This window comes from Scyliorhinus canicula, chromosome 31 (genome assembly GCF_902713615.1).
Source record: "Scyliorhinus canicula chromosome 31, sScyCan1.1, whole genome shotgun sequence".
Lineage (NCBI taxonomy): Eukaryota > Metazoa > Chordata > Chondrichthyes > Carcharhiniformes > Scyliorhinidae > Scyliorhinus > Scyliorhinus canicula.
The window spans coordinates 1,147,814-1,168,921 of record NC_052176.1 but is presented as its reverse complement, the minus strand read 5'-3'; the positions used below and the strand labels follow the sequence as shown (position 1 = coordinate 1,168,921).

The following is a 21,108-nucleotide window of genomic DNA, read 5'->3' as shown; positions in this document are numbered from 1 at the left end:
AAGGTCCAGCACTGATCCCTGCGGAACACCACTAGTCACAGCCTTCCAATCAGAAAAGCACCCTTCCATTGCTACTCTCTGCCTTCTATGACCTAGCCAGTTCTGTATCCACCTTGCCAGCTCACCCCTGATCCTGTGTGACTTCACCTTTGTACCAGTCTGCCATGAGGGACTTTGTCAAAGGCCTTACTGAAGTCCATACAGACAACATCCACTGCCCTACCTGCATCAATCATCTTTGTGACCTCGAAAAACTCCCCGAATCAGTGTGTTTAGATCATTAGTCCAGGTTTAACATCCAAATGACTGGTCGCATGTGAAGCGGATTTGATCCGTCCGAGACTCTGTCCTTTTATCCGGGGCGACTGATCACAGACCCAGTCCGTGTCCAGTGTCATTAGGAACAGGAGGAGCCCTTTCAACCCCCAACCCCAGCCCGCCCTGACAGTTAATTTGATTGTGTCCCAGGGTGGCGCAGTGGTTAGCACTGCTGCCTCACGGCGCCGAGGTCCCAGGTTCGATCCCGGCCCCGGGTCACTGTCCGTGTGGAGTTTGCACATTCCCCCCCGTGGCTGCGTGGGTTTCGCCCCCACAACCCAAAGATGTGCAGGGTAGGTGGATTGGCCAGGCTAAATTGCCCCTTCGTTGAAAAAAAAATAATTGGGTACTCTAAATTTATTTTAAAAGAAGACGGAAAGAAATCAAATTTGATCGCGTGTCACATTTACTGCCTTCGATAAGATTTGGAAATCATTACCTGACTGAGAGTCGATCGCAGATCCACCATTGCCCGCAGAGAGGGAGAGTTAAGGTCTTGTTTGCTGTCTGGATGAGGCGGCCGTCTGGAATATTAACGCCACCTTTCCTTCTGAGCTTCCTGCTGTTCCCCATGAACATTGTGCTGCTCCCCCCCCCCCCCTATCCTGACACTAGATATCCTGCTGTGTAAAGTCCCCACCCTCCGTGTTAAGGAATTACATTTTGAGCTGCCGACTGTCTTCTGTTGAGAAGTCCCGAACATCCCGAGAGGGGAGATACCCCTCCCCATCGCACTGTTGGTTTAAACACCCTCGCACCCCTCACTTGGGGCAGCGCGAGTTATTGGAAGGATTTCGGGGGCTGGTTATCAGACTGTTACAGGAACGGATGCTCCTGTAACTGTGACCAAAGTGGAGGAGGGTTAGTTCAGTAAGGCTGAGGGCTCTGTGACCTCCCACATCGTGATAACAAAGAGGAAACGGATCCTTATCCTCTGTAAATACTCCAGATTACAGCATTGTTACTGTGCAAGGACTCCATGGTTCCGGGGACAGCTAGATAATTAGTTAGCGGGGTGGGGGAGGCTATTTCAGTGGTTTAAAATGAAACAATGATAGAGGAGGCACGGATGTGTTGTTGCCTCTTTCTCGGCTGTAACCACCAGCTCCTCTGATACTCCTGTCTTCTATTTTCAAAGGTGTGCGAGAGGAGCTCATTGAACGGCTACAGAATTACAGTTTGCAGGTGAGTGAGACGGAAAGGGTGGTGAATTTTTAGAATTCTCCACCTCCGGGAGGGGGGTTGTGGATACTCCGTTGCTGAATAGATTGAAGACTGAGATCGATGGACGGGGAGAGCAGGGAGATTGAGTTGAAGCCTCAATCATCCATGGTGGTGTTTGCCGGAATAGGCTCGATGGGCTGAATGGCCGTATGCTGCTCCTATTATCTGTGCATAGACCTGACCCAGGGGTGGAGAGACCGATATTTCCTCTGTCAGCAGCTTCAACTATACAAACAGCTTCAACAACTTCAATAGCTTCAATAGAGACGAGTTTCCAATTGTGAGGGGGGGGGGGGGGGACCAGGACTCGGGGGCCCATCAATTAGACTGACTAATAAATCCGGGGGGAATTCAGGAGAAAGTTCTCAACCCGGGGAGTGGGGAGAATGTGGTATCGCTCCCACGGGGAGTGGGGGGAATGTGGGACTCGCTCCCACGGGGAGTGGGGGGGAATGTGGGACTCGCTCCCACGGGGAGTGGGGGAGAATGTGGGACTCGCTCCCACGGGGAGTGGGGGAGAATGTGGGACTCGCTCCCACGGGGAGTGGGGAGAATGTGGGACTCGCTCCCACGGGGAACGATCAAGGTGAATAGTGTCAATACATTTACGGCGGGAAGCTCCCAGTGACCAGGCCCCTCGAGGCAGCTCCCAGTTACTGACCAGCCCCTCGAGGCAGCTCCCAGTGACTGACCAGCCCCTCGAGGCAGCTCCCAGTGACTGACCAGGCCCCTCGAGTTGCCTCCCGGTGACTCACCAGTATTGCTATTAACAGTGTCACAAATGCTGGACCAGATCCCAATAGTGGCTCAGATTGTTGCACGTTTTACTATGGGCGTAAAACGCGTTTATTGGAGTGTATTAACACGCCTCCGAGTTCGACGTGTGCTTAACACTGCTAGGCTCTGTTCTATGTAATTATTTAAGCTCTGGAGTCGCCAGCTGCCGTATAGGCAACGTCACAAGTATTCCAAGGTCAAATTCAAAGTAATAAAGACGATACACCGATTAGTCAAGTTCAAACGATCAATATTTATTATACAGTTAATAATAAATACTCATGCACACACACACTAAGAGACTAAGCTACAACTAAACATAAGCAAACAGAATACTTATCTAACAGGAACAGGCAAGGTCAGAGAACGAGGCCTTCGTCCTGGTTTTGTCTGCAGCCTTCAGCAAGCGTTCTGGCACTTGGGAGTCTAGTGGGCTTGGATCGCGTAGCGAGCGTTGAACTTACGGTTTCGGCGGCTGGTGCTCAACGGCTGGAGTCAGGATACCAGGTGTCAGTCGGGGCCGGAGCACAGGTTTAACAGACCGGACAACACGAGGTCCCTATCTTTTATAGGGGTTCCGTTGTCCTTCCCTCTTCTCGGGCGGGCTCTACCTATTGGATCAATTTCTTATCGATACTGGATTAATTCCCCAATGCGAGGGGGTCTCCGTGATGGAGGGGGCGTTTCTTATGTCCTTTTGTTCGGAGGTTTCTGGTGCCTCGATGTCTGGGTCTTGATTGGAATGTGTCCATTCAGAACCAAATGTATCTATTGTGTGGGTGTTCAAGTCTGATGGCCTCATTAGCATGCAAAGCGTTTTGCCATTTGCACCTAGCTAAGGTCTCTTTACCTGAGCCCAAACTGGTTTCTGCTGCTGCAGAATGCAAACTGCTCTTTGCAGACTGCTGTTCTGGCTGAACTGTCTGTTTCCCAGCAGCCTTCCATTTTAGTTTGGCTCAGTGTCCATTTTGCGTGGCCAGCATGGCTACATTCCCTCCTTGTGATCCTCACAATCATACTATTGTGAAGGATCACCTATGTACTTTGCCTCCTTGTGTTCTGACCTCTTGCCAGTTCCTGTTCTACTCTGTTCTAAACTATGGGAAGAAGAGAAAAAAAAATTTAACTAACATTTCTACTTGGCCCTATGTCAAAGGGACATGCATTACTACAATTGGGAACCTCTACCTATCACTATTAACCTTAACCTTAACTTAAACATTTAATCACTCTAAAATCTTAACCATTCACACCACAACATCACACTTCCCAACTCGGCAGTCGAGTATGGAACAATATAATACATGGCTGAATTTTATTTACAGAGTGTTGTAATCAGTGAGGGGTTGAGGGGTTTGGTGGAATCCGAAGATGGGGGATTGCACTCTATAGATGGGTGAGGTGCTGGAACGAGAGGCTCTCCTCTTCCATTTCCTCAACCTGAGGGTCTGCACTAGGATGGTGAGGATCGCAATCACCAACAGTGATTCGATTATGTAGGACATGGAGTACCACGTCATGAATTTAGTACACCAGGTCTGAACCTCGCTGATCAGAGCTGAGCACTGGGGGTTTGCTGTACTAGAAACATTTACGGTGGGGGTTGTGGGGGAACGTGTCTTGTTTCCACACATATACATATGACATTAAATAGTAATAAGTGGGCTTCCATCATTTTGCTGTTCTTCTTCTTTCTCTTCCTTCTTCCTCCGGTATTGACAATCCTGGCTTCGACCTCTGTCTCGTCCTTTGAAACCTTTGGATCAAGCACAGTATCTGTCAATACACAGTTTAAGACCTTTACTTGTTAGTGCATCTGTCTTTCAAATCCCAATTGACCCTTAAAATGACTGGCTAAGTCACACCCTGTGACTCCCCTCATTTTTTTTTTTCAAAAAGCGAATTTAAAGACCAGCATACACCTAACAATCCTTCCTTCTGCGAGCCGTCTCGCAGGCTTTGCTAGTTTACCATCCGAATGTTTCCGGATGTAAATAGCATGTGGGATGGCGGCCGAAGGGCTACCTAACCTAAAATGAAAACAAATTTGGAAAGAAACATCCGAATGAGTTGCGTATGGGCCGCTACGGGTACGAGTTGGATGGGATCCCCGGGTAGGGCGTGCTGTGCCATACCCGAGCTTGGCTGACCAAGGGTTGGTTCTCAGACAGGGCGGGTCCTCAGTGCCGTTTGTCCACTGCCTGAGTAACCTGGAGAAAACGGGTACGAATGTGTTAACCATGACTTGCAGCCTCTATTTCGCCGAATAGAGGGGCACCTAAAAAACCAAGGGAGCCAAGATGCTCCGTTCTGAAAACAGGGAACAAGTCGTGAACCGTGTCGGTTCACCAGAGGATACAACTGAAGTTCTCAGAGATATCTGCAGATAAACTATTTGGCGTGTGGCCTTACAACTTTGGAAAAGATCTCCAATCAAACCGAAGTTCTCAGAAGTATCTGCGGACAAGCTAACGTGTATGTGAGGTGGTCACAATCTTTTCAGCTGAAAAGAAGATGTCCATCCTCCAGCTGAACAATGTACATTCCTGAAAACAAACAAACATAAAACGAAGACAAACATACGTGCAGGTTCCATCAGAAAGGACATCGTTTCCCTCAAACGATTCCTATCTTACATCATCTGGACACCTCACTTTGATTCTGCCTCTGTGAACAGGGTCACAAAGGGGTTGCCGTGTCGGGAGTCAGACACCGTGTCGTCCTGCTCTCCCGGATCCCACACCCTTGTGTGGATCAGGCATGCTATTTTGGAGTTGTGTGACTGGGGGTCACTCTCATCATTGCGGACAAGTCTGTAGGAATTGTCCCTGTGCCATTGTGTAGCGTCGAGTGTGTTGTCGGGGTAGTCGGGGTCGGGTGGTGGTTCGGGGTTTTTAAGGTAAGTGACTTCCATGGGGTCACTGGAGTCGGGGTCGTAGGTGGTGCAGTGTGGGCTGTATGGCTGTGTGCTGTCGCTGTCTTCAGAGTCAGTGTCTGTCCTACTGTCTCTGCTGTGGCAGCTTGTGGGCGTGTCGGGGCGTGGTCTGTGGTGGTCTGTGGGCGGAGTCGTGGGCGAGTCCGTTGATGAACTGGTCTGTGAGGGGGATGGTGGAAAAGTGTCTCTGGTGGGCGGGGTGAAGTGTTCTGCTGCATCCAGCAGGACATGGTGAGCATGGTTGGCCTGTGTTCCATATGCCTTTAACTGGTTTATATGGAACCACGCGGTCTTCCCATTAGGATACTTTATTCTGTACACGGAGGGGCTAATTTTGTCCGAAATTGAGTAGGGACCGGAATATTTTGGAGCCAAAAAACTGCTGGGGTTATAAACAGATAACATTACCTGTTGCCCAACTTGGAATTCTGTGGTGTGTACGGTCTTATTGAAACAGGCAGTCCGTTGCTGTCGGCGTTTCCCTAGCTGGACTGCGGCTGCGATCTGTGCAGACCTCACAGTCTCAACTAGTTCTTTAACTGCCTTTTCATGTGTGAGGGCCGTCACTTCGGGGCTTGTCATGTCCAGTCCTAAAAGGAATTCTGTACCTTTCATAGGGCGTCCGGTCATGAGTGTATGTGGTGTGTATCCTGTCGATGTGGAGACAGTGTTCCTTATGAACATAAGTGCAAATGGGAGCACTGAATCCCATGTGGAATTGTTCTCTTGAACCATTTTCCTAAGGGTAGTTTTTAGGGTCCGATTCATGCGCTCCACAATCCCGCTGGACTGTGGATGATACGCAATGTGGAAGTTCTGTTTGATTCCGAATATTGTCAGGACGTTCCTCATGACCCGTCCTGTAAGTGAGATCCCTGGTCCGAATCGATACTTCGGGGTAAACCCCATCTCGTGAAGATGTGGTGGGTCAGGATCTTTGCAGCTGTCTTTGCTGTATTTGTTCGTGAGGGAAATGCCTCTACCCATTTGGTAAAGGTATCTATCACCACCAGAACGTATTTATAGCCATTCCGACAAGGGGGCAATGGACCTATAAAGTCGATCTGGAGGTTTGTCCAAGGGCCGTTAACTGGGCGAGTATGCCGAAGTTGTGCCTTCCTAGAATACCTCTCCGGGTTATTCTGAGCACAAATCAGGCAATTCTCTATGTAGTGCGTTACATCATTCCTGAGATTAGGCCACCAACAGAGTTGCCTGAGGTGCCTCGTTGTTGCATCAATTCCCTGATGCCCGTGTCCGTCATGGAACAAGGCAATCATCTGATTCCTGTCCTGCTGTGGGACCACATAAAGTCGGTCCTTAATGATCACACCCTCATGTGTGGTCAGTGCGTGTTTGAAGTGCTCGTAAGCAGGCACAAAGTTTCCCTTGAAAACCTCCCTGAGGTCTCCGTCCTGTTTTGTGCTGCCACGAGATCTTTAATATCAGTCTGTGAGACTTGGACTGCGCTCACAGGGGTGCTAGCTGGTGCGCTAGCTGGGGGGGTCCATAAGTGTCCTCTCCTGGAACCTGCCTTAGCCAACGCGTCGGCTTTTACATTCCCAGGGGGTGATGACCTATGGTGGCTTCGAACTTTTATAATGCCGAAGGTCCTGTCCTTCGCTTTCTCTAAAATATGCTGGAGTAAGGGGGCTGATGGAAGGGGTTTTCCGTCTGCGGAGACAAAACCTCGTGTCCTCCACAGGGGCAGAAAATCTGTTAGGCTATTGCAGACATATAAGCTGTCTGAATATATGTCTGCTGGGCTGGGGAAAGAATCGGGGTGGTCCACTATGTACGCTATGGCTGCTAGCTCTGCTGCCTGCGCGCCTAAGTGACCTGGTAACTTAAGAGCTATCTCTTCGAGAGCGCGCCCCTGCGCGTCCTCTACATAGATGCCGCATCCTGTGATACGCTCACCATTTAAAACTGTGGAGGAACCGTCTACATAAATCCTCAAGGGTCCACACGTGTCTGTGGGCTGGGGGCTTTGTTTCGGGTTCCCTATCTTCCTGGGGGGTGTTTTTGCTAAAAAGGGTCCTGTGTTATGCAGGGGAGCTACAATTTCACAGTCATGGGGCTGTCCGGGGTATTGGAGGTTGTCTGCTAAGTATGTGTGGGTGCGTGTCCGTTTCACTGTAATGTCCCGTCCTTGTAAAAGTAGGGTCCACCTAGCTGCCCTAATCTGGCTAACTGAACCGTCCTTCAGTCGACCGTCTAGTAGTAGCTGTGTGGGTGTGTGTTCGGTCAGAATAGTAATGGGGTTGAGTCCGGTGATGTATGAGAAATACTGCACTGCCCAGAAGACAGCAAGGAGGTGCCTCTCACAGGCTGAAAATCCTTGTTCTACCGGGTCTAACAGTCGGGAGGCATAAGCCACTGGTCTTAGCTGCTCGTGCCGTTCCTGAAGCAACACGGCCGAGAGGGTCAGATCTGTGCTCGCTACCTCTATTGCGTACGGTGAAAGTTGGTCGGGGACTAGCAGCGCGGGTGCTGCACTAAGGGCTCGTTTCAACTCTTCCACAGCGCCTGTATGCTGCGGAAGCCATTCCCAGGGGGCTCCTTTCTTAAGGAGGTCTGAAAGTGGGGCGGCTTTTGTCGCGAATCCGTCTATGTGGTTCCGACAATAGCCAACCAGTCCTAAAAACGACCGGAGGGCTGATACATTTTGGGAAGGGGCAATTTGACGATCGAATCAATTCTTTTGAATTCGATCTCGCGTTTGCCGTGCGTGATGACTGATCCCAAATACATCACTTTACTTTCCAATATTTGGGCCTTTTTCGGGTTAACTTTACAGCCAATTTCAGTTAAGAGTTCTAGGAGTTCGGCCAGAAGCGAAATGTGCTCTGCCTTTGTGTCTGTCTGCAGTAGTAGGTCGTCTACATACTGTACCAGACATTCGGGTCGGGAAAATTTTTCTAATCCACTTGCCAGCTGTCGGTGGAAAATGGAGGGGGAATTGTGGAATCCTTGTGGGAGGCATGTCCACGTGTACTGCTGCGTTTTAAAAGTGAATGCGAATTTGTATTGGCACGCTTTTGCCAATGGTATTGACCAGAATCCATTACTGATGTCCAATACCGTGAAGTACTTGGCGTTGAGACCCTGCTTGAGCATGGTCTCGGGACTAGTAGCTACCGTTGGGGCTACTGCGGGGGTTACTTTGTTGAGTTCCCGATAATCGATGGTCAGACGCCATGATCCATCGGGCTTCCTCACTGGCCAAATAGGGGCATTGTTGTGGAGGCTACCGTTCTCAGTACACCTTGGTCCAACAAGCTGCCTATAACTTTTTCTATTTCCACCTCTGCTTCAAGGGGAAATCTATACTGCTTTTGCGGTCGGGGGTCCTGTCCGGTAACATGAACTTGTCCAGTCATTCTGCCACAGTCATGACGGTGACTTGCAAATGCTGTCCTGTGTTTGTTTAGTAGGGCCTTAATTTGTCGGTCGGTGTGGAGTGTAGTCAGGTCGAATGAGTACTCTCCCACTGCGCTAATCCGATTAGCGTAGTCTCCTACTGTGAGGGTGGCTGGGGCTCTGTCTGATCTCGCCATTCGCCAGACACACTGGTTCACTGGGTCGAACGACAAGCTGTGGGCGTTCATAAAATCTATCCCCAGGATGTGCTCTGCTGTCCGGGGAAGATTTACTAAAACTACGGGGTGCCTTGTGCTAATGTTCCCTAGCTGGATCGCTACGGGTGCTGTGATATGTCCCTGCTGCGAGTGTCCGGTGAACCCGCTAAGTGTGATGGTGGAGGTGGTCGGCCACGTGTCTGCGTGTGCCGTGGTTGTGGAGTTAATGGTGGTGCGGGATCCTCCTGTGTCCCACAATAACTCTATGGGCTTCCCTTTTACTTTCGCCGTGACTACGGGCCTCCCTGATGAGTCCCATAGTGTGTCACAGACCCAAGTGGGGGAGCCCGAACACCGTCAGTTCGTCTCGTCCACATTGGTGGGTCCTGACTGTACTGTTACATTGTGGATGGGTTTTGCCTTGTTGCGGTTCAGAGTGCCTGTCTGCTGGCCTCTCTGAGATCGCTGGGGTGCTTGGCATTCTTTTGCCCAATGCCCTAACTGTCCACAGTTATAGCATTCCTGTCCTTTCTGTTGAGGGCTGCTCTTGCCTTCATTTACCCATGCGGGCTTCTGGTGCTCTCTGACTGCTTGGATATCTGCAGCAGCCTGAGCCTCCTCTGGGGATCTAACCTTTCCTTTTGCCTGAAGCGATTGCTCCCAAGCGCGGGACAATCTTTTCAGGACCCATTTTTCGTTATGGGCCTCTTCTGAGGGGTCGTAATTATTGCAAGCGCTCTGTCCTGCTTCTGTTGCGTGTGAGATAATTGTGCGCGTCCACTTAACCATGTTTTCGCGGGTTAAATGCGCTCTGTCTAACTGTCCGAAAACTGCGCTGAAATGAATCCACAGCCTTCCGGCGAATGCTGTGGGGTGTTCGGATCTCTTCTGCCTGCACTTATTCAATCCTTCTACGGGGTCACCTCTATTGTACCCTATGGCATCTAAAATGGCAGTGTGCATCTCCTCTAGGCTGCCTCCTGCCACGTTTTGTGGGTCGGGGAGGGCTGCCACTACACTCGGGTCTAAGCTCAGCACGGTGAGCTTAACCTGCTCTCTCTCATCCAGGCCGTACATGGTAGCCTGCTGTTTTACTTTCGCGAAGAACTGGTGGGGGTCTGCGGTGGGGAGGAACGGAGTGATCTTTTCACAAGCGTCCCTTAGCTGGGTTACTGTTAAAGGGGTGGTGTAAGTTATGTCTGGGGCGCCTTCTGATTCGGCTTTCCTCTGTGTGGTTACGGGATTCATGGGTGCGGTTATGATCTGAGCTGTGGGGGGTTGGGGTGCCTGTCGTTTCTGCTGAGCTGCGGGCGCACATGTTCCCTGAACATAACGCTGCGCTGTCTCGCTTAATTCCTGCCAATCTGGGGCATTTTCCCCATCTAACTGAGCTCCAAAGGTGCTTTGGAAGCCATTCTGCACCGAAAGCAGAGATTGCAGTTCCGCAATCTGTTTTCTGCATTTCGCGTGGTCAACTGTGCTTTGTCTTTGTTCGGTTGTTGCAGCATGGAGTGCTCTCAAAGCTGCTTTGAGATCGGAGCATTGCCTCTGCAATGCCTCCACCTGCTTTTCCGATTCCTGTCTTATCAGAACGGCACGTTGCACGTCCTGATAGGCTTTCTCATACTGGGTCTGGGAACTGTTCAGATGAGCTAGACAAGACTGGTGAGCCCTCTTGGCATCATCCACCTCTCTACCCTTCTCTGCCAACTTCCCTTTAAGATCCAGGTTTTCTTTCTCGATGTCCCTGACATCGACCTTACTCATTCGGTTCCTTTCCTCTAAATCTGCCCGGAGCGTCCTGATGACCTCCTCTGCGCCTCGCAACTGTGCCAAGCAGGACACAATCGCCATCGGCTTGCGTGCTTTACCTAAACTCTTTTGTGTATCTGAGAGAGGTTCTCCCACCAAGTATGACCTATACTTCCGGGACCTGTCTCCTCATTTGCACAAAACTCTTTCCAAAGGGGCCATCCCTTTCCTTGTAAATATTTGCGGAGTTCCAGCTCCCACGTGGGACACTGGCCTACTCTGCTACTGCTGCTGGTCGCTGCGACCACAAACCTTTCTGGGTCCATCAGACGTTCCATTGCCTGCATGGCCATTTCCTCTGACTCTCTTTTTATAATTTGGAACAGGGGGTTGCTGGGGTGGTGTTTCGTAAAAAGGGTACGGCTTACGCTATTTTCCGATCACAAAACTACCGAAAGTTTGTCGCAACAAAAAGCTTTCAGTTTTACCTTACAGCCCTGTTAGTACGCATGCACTAAAACACACTTCCGAATTTCGCTTATTATTTTGAACACCTTGAATACTTGTGATCTCTTTCTTTCTCTGCAATTTGGAGTTCTAATTCAAATTTCAGGGTCCTGGACACTGTGGTGTTTCCACTTACAACAGGGTCCCGGCGGAGTCGCCACTAAATGTGCACGAAACACAGGTCCTCAAGGGTTCAAAGTAATAAAGACGATACACCGATTAGTCAAGTTCAAACGATCAATATTTATTATACAGTTAATAATAAATACTCATGCACACACACACTAAGAGACTAAGCTACAACTAAACATAAGCAAACAGAATACTTATCTAACAGGAACAGGCAAGGTCAGAGAACGAGGCCTTCGTCCTGGTTTTGTCTGCAGCCTTCAGCAAGCGTTCTGGCACTTGGGAGTCTAGTGGGCTTGGATCGCGTAGCGAGCGTTGAACTTACGGTTTCGGCGGCTGGTGCTCAACGGCTGGAGTCAGGATACCAGGTGTCAGTCGGGGCCGGAGCACAGGTTTAACAGACCGGACAACACGAGGTCCCTATCTTTTATAGGGGTTCCGTTGTCCTTCCCTCTTCTCGGGCGGGCTCTACCTATTGGATCAATTTCTTATCGATACTGGATTAATTCCCCAATGCGAGGGGGTCTCCGTGATGGAGGGGGCGTTTCTTATGTCCTTTTGTTCGGAGGTTTCTGGTGCCTCGATGTCTGGGTCTTGATTGGAATGTGTCCATTCAGAACCAAATGTATCTATTGTGTGGGTGTTCAAGTCTGATGGCCTCATTAGCATGCAAAGCGTTTTGCCATTTGCACCTAGCTAAGGTCTCTTTACCTGAGCCCAAACTGGTTTCTGCTGCTGCAGAATGCAAACTGCTCTTTGCAGACTGCTGTTCTGGCTGAACTGTCTGTTTCCCAGCAGCCTTCCATTTTAGTTTGGCTCAGTGTCCATTTTGCGTGGCCAGCATGGCTACAAGATACTGTACCTGAACTGAATGTTTTATATAATGATTAATTCGGGGCTTCAATGGGGAACTCCCCGACGAAGCTGCACTTTGTCCCATTGTCTGTACTGAGGATCTCCGCTTGCCGGGATCGGGGCACCATATTTACATGTGGTCCTGACCTCTTGACCCCTTGACGTGACCCCGAACCCGCCCAAAACCCCAACCCACCTGTAGAGTGGAGATAATGTGGGACTCACTCCCACGGGGAGAATGTGGGACTCGCTCCCACGGGGAGTGGGGAGAATGTGGGACTCACTCCCATGGGGAGAATGTGGGACTCGCTCCCACGGGGAGTGGGGGAGAATGTGGGACTCACTCCCCACGGGGAGTGGGGAGAATGTGGGACTCGCTCCCACGGGGAGTGGGGAGAATGTGGGACTCGCTCCCACGGGGAGTGGGGAGAATGTGGGACTCGCTCCCACGGGGAGTGGGGAGAATGTGGGACTCCCTCCCACGGGGAGTGGGGGAGAATGTGGGACTCCCTCCCACTGGGGAGTGGGGGAGAATGTGGGTCTCACTCCCAGGGGGAGTGGGGAGAATGTGGGACTCGCTCCCACGGGGAGTGGGGAGAATGTGGGACTCGCTCCCACAGGGAGTGGGGGAGAATGTGGGACTCGCTCCCACGGGGAGTGGGGAGAATGTGGGTCTCACTCCCACGGGAAGTGGGGGAGAACGTGGGACTCCCTCCCACGGGGAGTGGGGAGAATGTGGGACTTGCTCCCACAGGGAGTGGGGGAGAATGTGGGACTCGCTCCCACGGGGAGTGGGGAGAATGTGGGACTCGCTCCCCACAGGGAGTGGGGAGAATGTGGGACTCCCTCCCACGGGGAGTGGGGAGAATGTGGGACTTGCTCCCACGGGGAGTGGGGAGAATGTGGGACTCGCTCCCACGGGGGAGTGGGGAGAATGTGGGACTCCCTCCCACGGGGAGTGGGGAGAATGTGGGACACCCTCCCACGGGGAGTGGGGAGAATGTGGGGCTCGCTGCCACGGGGAGTGGGGAGAATGTGGGACTCGCTCCCACGGGGAGTGGGGGAGAATGTGGGACTCGATCCCCACGGGGAGTGGGGAGAATGTGGGGCTCGCTCCCACGGGGAGTGGGGAGAATGTGGGACTCGCTCCCACGGGGAGTGGGGAGAATGTGGGGCTCGCTGCCACGGGGAGGGGGGAGAATGTGGGACTCGCTCCCACGGGGAACGATCAAGGTGAATAGTGTCAATACATTTACGGCGGGAAGCTGGATAAGCACAAGGGAGAGAGGAATAGAAGGATAGGTTAATGGGGGAGGTGTAGAGGGGCTTGGGACGAGGATGGTGTGGGTCAGTAACACCAGCAGATAGGCCGAATGGTCTGTTCCTGTGTTACACATGGATGCTGCTGTTATCAATATCTCACTATAAAGAACGGCAGCATTGAATGGACAGTGACAGCAGGGGGCAGTCAGGAGCACTCCAACACCATTGACAGCCCTGGCTGATTGAGGGTCTGTTGTGGAGAACTTTCATTCAGACGCTGCGGAGGAAGAATGCTCTCAGAAATATAACAAAAGGATTTATTTTCAGCTTGTTGCATGTATGACGCAGGGTTCAAATCTTTAACAATTTAAAATTAGAATGATTTTGACAGGCTGCAGATCCTAAAACACCAGCAAACATCAGATCCACCAACTTCCACAATTAGAATTCATTCCTTTGTTTAAAATTTTAGAGTACGCAATTCATTTTTTCCAATTAAGGGGCAATTTAGCATGGCCAATCCACCTACCCTGCACATCTTTGGGTTGTGGGGGTGAAAACCCACGCAGACACGGGGAGAATGTGCAAACTCCACACGGACAGTGACCCAGAGCCGGGATCGAACCTGGGACCTCGGCGCCGTGAGGCAGCAGGGCTAACCACTGCGCCACCGTACTGCCCTTAGAATTCATTCTTAATCTGTCACATGGACAGGGCAGCACGGTGGCGCAGTGGGTTAGCACTGCAGCCTCACTGTGCCGACGTCCCAGGTTCGATCCCGGCTCTGGGTCACTGTCCGTGTGGAGTTTGCACATTCTCCCCGTGTCTGCGTGGGTTTCGCCCCCACAACCCAAAGATGTGCAGGGTAGGTGGATTGGCCACACTAAATTGCCCCTTAATTAGAAAAAATGAATTGGGTACTCTAAATTTATTAAGTAAATAAAATATATCTGTCAAATGGATAGTAATTACCTCCCCCAGCCCGACAACCCTCCATATCTCTGTAACCTCCTCCAGCCCCGACAACCCTCCATATCTCTGTAACCTCCTCCAGCCCGACAACCCTCCATATCTCTGTAACCTCCTCCAGCCCCGACAACCCTCCCTATCTCTGTAACCTCCTCCAGCCCCGACAACCCTCCATATCTCTGTAACCTCCTCCAGCCCCGACAACCCTCACTATCTCTGTAACCTCCTCCAGTCCCTACACCCCTCCCTATCTCTGTAACCTCCTCCTGCCCCGACACCCCTCCCTATCTCTGTAACCTCCTCCAGCCCGACAACCCTCCATATCTCTGTAACCTCCTCCAGCCCCGACAACCCTCCATATCTCTGTAACCTCCTCCAGCCCGACAACCCTCCATATCTCTGTAACCTCCTCCAGCCCCGACAACCCTCCATATCTCTGTAACCTCCCCCAGCCCCGACAACCCTCCCTATCTCTGTAACCTCCTCCAGCCCCGACAACCCTCCCTATCTCTGTAACCTCCTCCAGCCCCTACAACCCTCCCTATCTCTGTAACCTCCTTCAGCCCTTATAACCCTTCTTACCTCTGTAATGTCCTCCAGCCCCTACAACCCTCCCTATCTCTGTAACCTCCTCCCGTCCCCTCCAACCCTCCCTATCTCTGTAACCTCCTCCAGCCCCTCCAACCCTCCCTATCTCTGTAACCTCCTCCCGTCCCCTCCAACCCTCCCTATCTCTGTAACCTCCTCCAGCCCCTGTAACCCTCCCTATCTCTGTAACCTATTGGGGTTGCAGACCTGTTCGGCTCCTTGAAGCCGAGACTGAGTGAGATTGAATGGCCTCGTGCTGTGAAAACTCTGACCCCGTGACTCGCTCTGAAACGGCAGGAGAGTCTTTGGAGGACTGTATGGAACCAGCTTTGGTTGTATCCAACGGCAGCGTGATCAAGTCTGATCTAATTGTGGCCTTGCATCCCCTTTCCTGCCTGATCCCTTAACCCTCCGCCCCCTTGTAGAGTCCTCCGGATTTACAGCACGGAACGAGGCCCTTCGGCCCGTTCTGTCTCTGCCAGCCATCAGACGCCTGTCTGCTGGACGCCTGTTCTCCAGCACTCTCTCCGTCGCCTTGTCCGCTCCGGCATTACAAATGCTCAGTTAAACCATTCTGCAAAGCTGTCAGCCCCAAATATAGTTGATGACCCACAGCCCCCGCTGCTCTCTGGGATAGTGAATTCCACAGGTGAATGAGAGTCGGGAGAAGAGATTCCCCCTCATCTGGGACTTCGCTGGGACAGCCCTCAATTTTAAACCCAATTCCCGATTTCCCAGTCCCCTCGGCATCCGCGCTGTCGGGGGATATTTACGTTTCGGTAAGTTTAGGCAGCACGGTGGCGCAGTGGTTAGCACTGCTGCCTTGCGGAGCTGAGGACCCGGGTACGAATCCCGGCCCTGGGTCACTGTCCGTGTGGAGTTTGCACATTCTCCCCGTGTCTGCGTGGGTCTCACCCCCCCCAACCCAAAGATGTGCCGGGTGAAGATCGATATTTAGCAGCCTCGTCACTCGAGTTCTGCTTTAATTATTGATGGAGGGTGGGTTTACCTGGAGATATATTCTCACCGAGGGGGTTTTTGATGCTAGCTGCTCAGTGACTGGTTCCAGTTCTGTATCCTGTGGTAGCTCTGACCGATCCTCTGCTTCCTGCCTTCACAGAATGGAGTGGCCTTGACCCGACCTTTGCGAGGCGATGACATGGATAAGGGGCACCCATTGCCACCGCTGCCCGGGCAGGTAAGCTGGCCGTCGCCAGTGTTGTCATCTCGCCACCCTGACGTGAGGGGGGTGGTGTCGGGTTTGGCACGACCCTCGCTCGCCCGGCTAACCTCTCTGTTTCCTCTCTGCCAGGTGCCTGGGATGCAGCTCCCTCCCCGCACGATGGGAATTTCCCGCATGCCCCTTCCACCTGGGATGCAGATGGGCTTCCCCCTGGGCGTGGTCCCGCCGGGAATGGGCCCGCGTCTCCACATGCCCTCGGTGGACCCGTCTACCCTGTCCGAGGAGGAGCGACTCAAACTGGCACAACAGCAGGCGGCCATCCTGATCCAGCAGGAGGAGAGGGCAAAGCAGGTAAATGACTGGCACAGCGGGAGGGGGTGCAGGTGGGGGGGGGGGGGGGGGGGGGGGGGTAGCTGGGGAACGAGGGGAGGGGAACAATGGGAAGCCGGTGTGCTTGTGTACGGCTTTGTTCAGTTAGTGCTTACACCACAAGGTCGGGGTACAGCCGGTTCGCGGGTCGGCAGCCAGGTCGCGGGGTCGGCAGCCAGGTCGCGGGGTCGGCAGCCGGGTCGCGGGGTCGGCAGCCGGGTCGCGGGGTCGGCAGCCGGGTCGCGGAGTCGGCAGCCGGGTCGCGGGGTCGGCAGCCAGGTCGCGGGGTCGCCAGCCAGGTCGCGGGGTCGGCAGCCGGGTCGCGGGGTCGATGGCCGGATCGCCGTCGGCGGGCGGGTTGTGGGGTCAGGGGCCGGGTTGTGGGGTCGGAGGTCGGGTTGGCAGACGGTTCTCCAGGGGTCGGCGGCCGGGTCACAGAGGAGGCCGTTCTGCCCTTTGATTCTGCCCCAACCTGATCCGTGATTAATCTGTCTCATATTTTCCCACAGCCCCGGCCCCCTTTGGGAGCCTGTGGGAGCTGAATGTCCGGGATCGGGATGCTGTGGGAGCTGGGTGTGTGGGATCGGGATGCTGTGGGAGCTGGGTGTGTGGGATCGGGATGCTGTGGGAGCTGGGTGTGTGGGATCGGGTGCTGTGGGAGCTGGGATCGGGATGCTGTGGGAGCTGGGTGTGTGGGATCGGGATGCTGTGGGAGCTGGGTGTGTGGGATCGGGATGCTGTGGGAGCTGGGTGTGTGGGATCGGGATGCTGTGGGAGCTGGGTGTGTGGGATCGGGATGCCGTGGGAGCTGGGTGTGTGGGATCGGGATGCTGTGGGAGCTGGGTGTGTGGGATCGGGATGCTGTGGGAGCTGGGTGTGTGGGATCGGGATCCTGTGGGAGCTGGGTGTGTGGGATCGGGATGCTGTGGGAGCTGGGATCGGGATGCTGTGGGAGCTGGGTGTGTGGGATCGGGATGCTGTGGGAGCTGGGTGTGTGGGATCGGGTGCTGTGGGAGCTGGGATCGGGATGCTGTGGGAGCTGGGAGTATGGGATCGGGATGCTGTGGGAGCTGGGTGTGTGGGATCGGGATGCTGTGGGAGCTGGGTGTGTGGGATCGGGATGCTGTGGGAGCTGGGATCGGGATGCTGTGGGAGCTGGGATCGGGATGCTGTGGGAGCTGGGAGTATGGGATCGGGATGCTGTGGGAGCTGGGTGTGTGGGATCGGGATGCTGTGGGAGCTGGGTGTGTGGGATCGGGATGCTGTGGGAGCTGGGTGTGTGGGATCGGGATGCGGGAGCTGGGTGTGTGGGATCGGGATGCTGTGGGAGCTGGGTGTGTGGGATCGGGATGCTGTGGGAGCTGGATCGGGATGCTGTGGGAGCTGGGATCGGGATGCTGTGGGAGCTGGGAGTATGGGATCGGGATGCTGTGGGAGCTGGGTGTGTGGGATCGGGATGCTGTGGGAGCTGGGTGTGTGGGATCGGGATGCTGTGGGAGCTGGGTGTGTGGGATCGGGATGCGGGAGCTGGGTGTGTGGGATCGGGATGCTGTGGGAGCTGGGTGTGTGGGATCGGGATGCTGTGGGAGCTGGGTGTGTGGGATCGGGATGCTGTGGGAGCTGGGTGTGTGGGATCGGGATGCTGTGGGAGCTGGGTGTGTGGGATCGGGATGCTGTGGGAGCTGGGTGTGTGGGATCGGGATGCTGTGGGAGCTGGGTGTGTGGGATCGGGATGCTGTGGGAGCTGGGTGTGTGGGATCGGGATGCTGTGGGAGCTGGGTGTGTGGGATCGGGATGCTGTGGGAGCTGGGTGTGTGGGATGCTGTGGGAGCTGGGTGTGTGGGATCGGGATGCTGTGGGAGCTGGGTGTGTGGGATCGGGATGCTGTGGGAGCTGGGTGTGTGGGATGCTGTGGGAGCTGGGTGTGTGGGATCGGGATGCTGTGGGAGCTGGGTGTGTGGGATCGGGATGCTGTGGGAGCTGGGTGTGTGGGATCGGGATGCTGTGGGAGCTGGGTGTGTGGATCGGGATGCTGTGGGAGCTGGGTGTGTGGGATCGGGATGCTGTGGGAGCTGGGTGTGTGGGATCGGGATGCTGTGGGAGCTGGGTGTGTGGGATCGGGATGCTGTGGGAGCTGGGTGTGTGGGATCGGGATGCTGTGGGAGCTGGGTGTGTGGGATCGGGATGCTGTGGGAGCTGGGTTTGTGGGATCGGGATGCTGTGGGAGCTGGGTGTGTGGGATCGGGATGCTGTGGGAGCTGGGTGTGTGGGATCGGGATGCTGTGGGAGCTGGGTGTGTGGGATCGGGATGCTGTGGGAGCTGGGTGTGTGGGATCGGGATGCAGTGGGAGCTGGGTGTGTGGGATCGGGATGCTGTGGGAGCTGGGTGTGTGGGATCGGGATGCTGTGGGAGCTGGTGTGTGGGATCGGGATGCTGTGGGAGCTGGGTGTGTGGGATCGGGATGCTGTGGGAGCTGGGTATGTGGGATTGGGATGCTGTGGGAGCTGGTGTGTGGGATGCTGTGGGAGCTGGGTGTGTGGGATCGGGATGCTGTGGGAGCTGGGTGTGTGGGATGCTGTGGGAGCTGGGTGTGTGGGATCGGGATGCTGTGGGAGCTGGGTGTGTGGGATCGGGATGCTGTGGGAGCTGGGTGTGTGGGATCGGGATGCTGTGGGAGCTGGGTGTGTGGGATCGGGATGCTGTGGGAGCTGGGTGTGTGGGATCGGGATGCTGTGGGAGCTGGGTGTGTGGGATCGGGATGCTGTGGGAGCTGGGTGTGTGGGATCGGGATGCTGTGGGAGCTGGGTGTGTGGGATCGGGATGCTGTGGGAGCTGGGTGTGTGGGATCGGGATGCTGTGGGATCGGGATGCTGTGGGAGCTGGGTGTGTGGGATGCTGTGGGAGCTGGGTGTGTGGGATCGGGATGCTGTGGGAGCTGGGTGTGTGGGATCGGGATGCTGTGGGAGCTGGGTGTGTGGGATGCTGTGGGAGCTGGGTGTGTGGGATCGGGATGCTGTGGGAGCTGGGTGTGTGGGATCGGGATGCTGTGGGAGCTGGGTGTGTGGGATCGGGATGCTGTGGGAGCTGGGTGTGTGGGATCGGGATGCTGTGGGAGCTGGGTGTGTGGGATCGGGATGCTGTGGGAGCTGGGTGTGTGGGATCGGGATCTTGTGGGAGCTGGGTGTGTGGGATCGGGATGCTGTGGGAGCTGGGTGAGTGGGATCGGGATGCTGTGGGAGCTGGGTGTGTGGGATCGGGATGCAGTGGGAGCTGGGTGTGTGGGATCGGGATGCTGTGGGAGCTGGGTGTGTGGGATCGGGATGCTGTGGGAGCTGGGTGTGTGGGATCGGGATGCTGTGGGAGCTGGGTGTGTGGGATCGGGATGCTGTGGGAGCTGGGTGTGTGGGATCGGGATGCTTTGGGAGCTGGGTGTGTGGGAGCTGGGTGTGTTGGGCTCCGGCTGCAGCCGGAGGTGGAATCTGTGCGAACCAGGCACTTTGTAAAAGTGCAAGTGTGCGGCAATGAGCGTGGATCCATGTGTAAGAGGATCGGAGGGGGGGAGGTGAGGTATGGATGGTCAGCTGTCTCGGATGTATGTACAGAGTGTACGTATATGTTTCCAAATGCATGATTTGTAGCTCGCTCTAAGCTGTCTCTCTCTGTGTCTCTCTCTCTGTCTCCCCCACCCCCCCCTCTCTCTCAGGCCTTACACGAACGCGAACGGCAGCAGCAGGAAATGGTTCATATGCAGCAGGGACCCCCCGGATCGAGATCCATGGAAATTGGGCCACGCCCGACATTAGGGCCAAGAGGTAATGTTGATTTGATGCTGCGCAGCACTGCGTCTCTGTGTTGGGTATGTGGGGGTGAGGAGCTGTAATCGGCAGTATTCTGGCACCAGGCCGGTGTGGGACTGCTCACCTCTGTGAGGAGATGTGGAGTTCCTGGTTTTGAACCATTGTGCAGGCCAGATTGATGCTGCATTTAAAATGGAGCAAGATGCAAAACGCCCAGTGGCTGGAAAGACGCTTCCCAGTCAGAGCCCACTGTACAGAGACTCTATCCCAGATTCTAGGCTATCCCACCCAGTGTCAGTACTGAGGGAGTGCCGCACTGTCAGAGGGTCAGTACTGAGGGAGTGCCGCACTGTCAGAGGGTCAGTACTGAGGGAGTGCCGCACTGTCAGAGGGTCAGTACTGAGGGAGTGCTGCACTGTCAGAGGGTCAGTACTGAGGGAGTGCCGCACTGTCAGAGGGTCAGTACTGAGGGAGTGCGCACTGTCAGAGGGACAGTACTGAGGGAGTGCCGCACTGTCAGAGGGTCAGTACTGAGGGAGTGCAGCACTGTCAGAGGGTCAGTACTGAGGGAGTGCCCCACTGTCAGAGGGTCAGTACTGAGGGAGTGACACACTGTCAGAGGGTCAGTACTGAGGGAGTGCCGCACTGTCAGAGGGTCAGTACTGAGGGAGCCGCACTGTCAGAGGGTCAGTACTGAGGGAGCGCCGCACTGTCAGAGGGTCAGTACTGAGGGAGTGCTGCACTGTCAGAGGGTCAGTACTGAGGGAGTGCTGCACTGTCAGAGGGTCAGTACTGAGGGAGTGCCGCACTGTCAGAGGGTCAGTACTGAGGGAGTGCTGCACTGTCAGAGGGTCAGTACT

The 21,108-nt window shown here is 54.4% G+C and overlaps 1 long non-coding RNA gene across 1 annotated transcript; it reads left to right on the top strand.

Moving 5' to 3' along the window:
- Positions 1–1,364: 1,364 nt before the first annotated feature.
- Positions 1,365–20,268, top strand: LOC119958951. The gene is made up of 4 exons (XR_005459113.1): positions 1,365–1,503; positions 16,019–16,096; positions 16,211–16,432; positions 20,155–20,268. It is a non-coding gene; the product is annotated as an uncharacterized LOC119958951 (long non-coding RNA).
- The last annotated feature ends 840 nt before the right edge of the window (positions 20,269–21,108 follow it).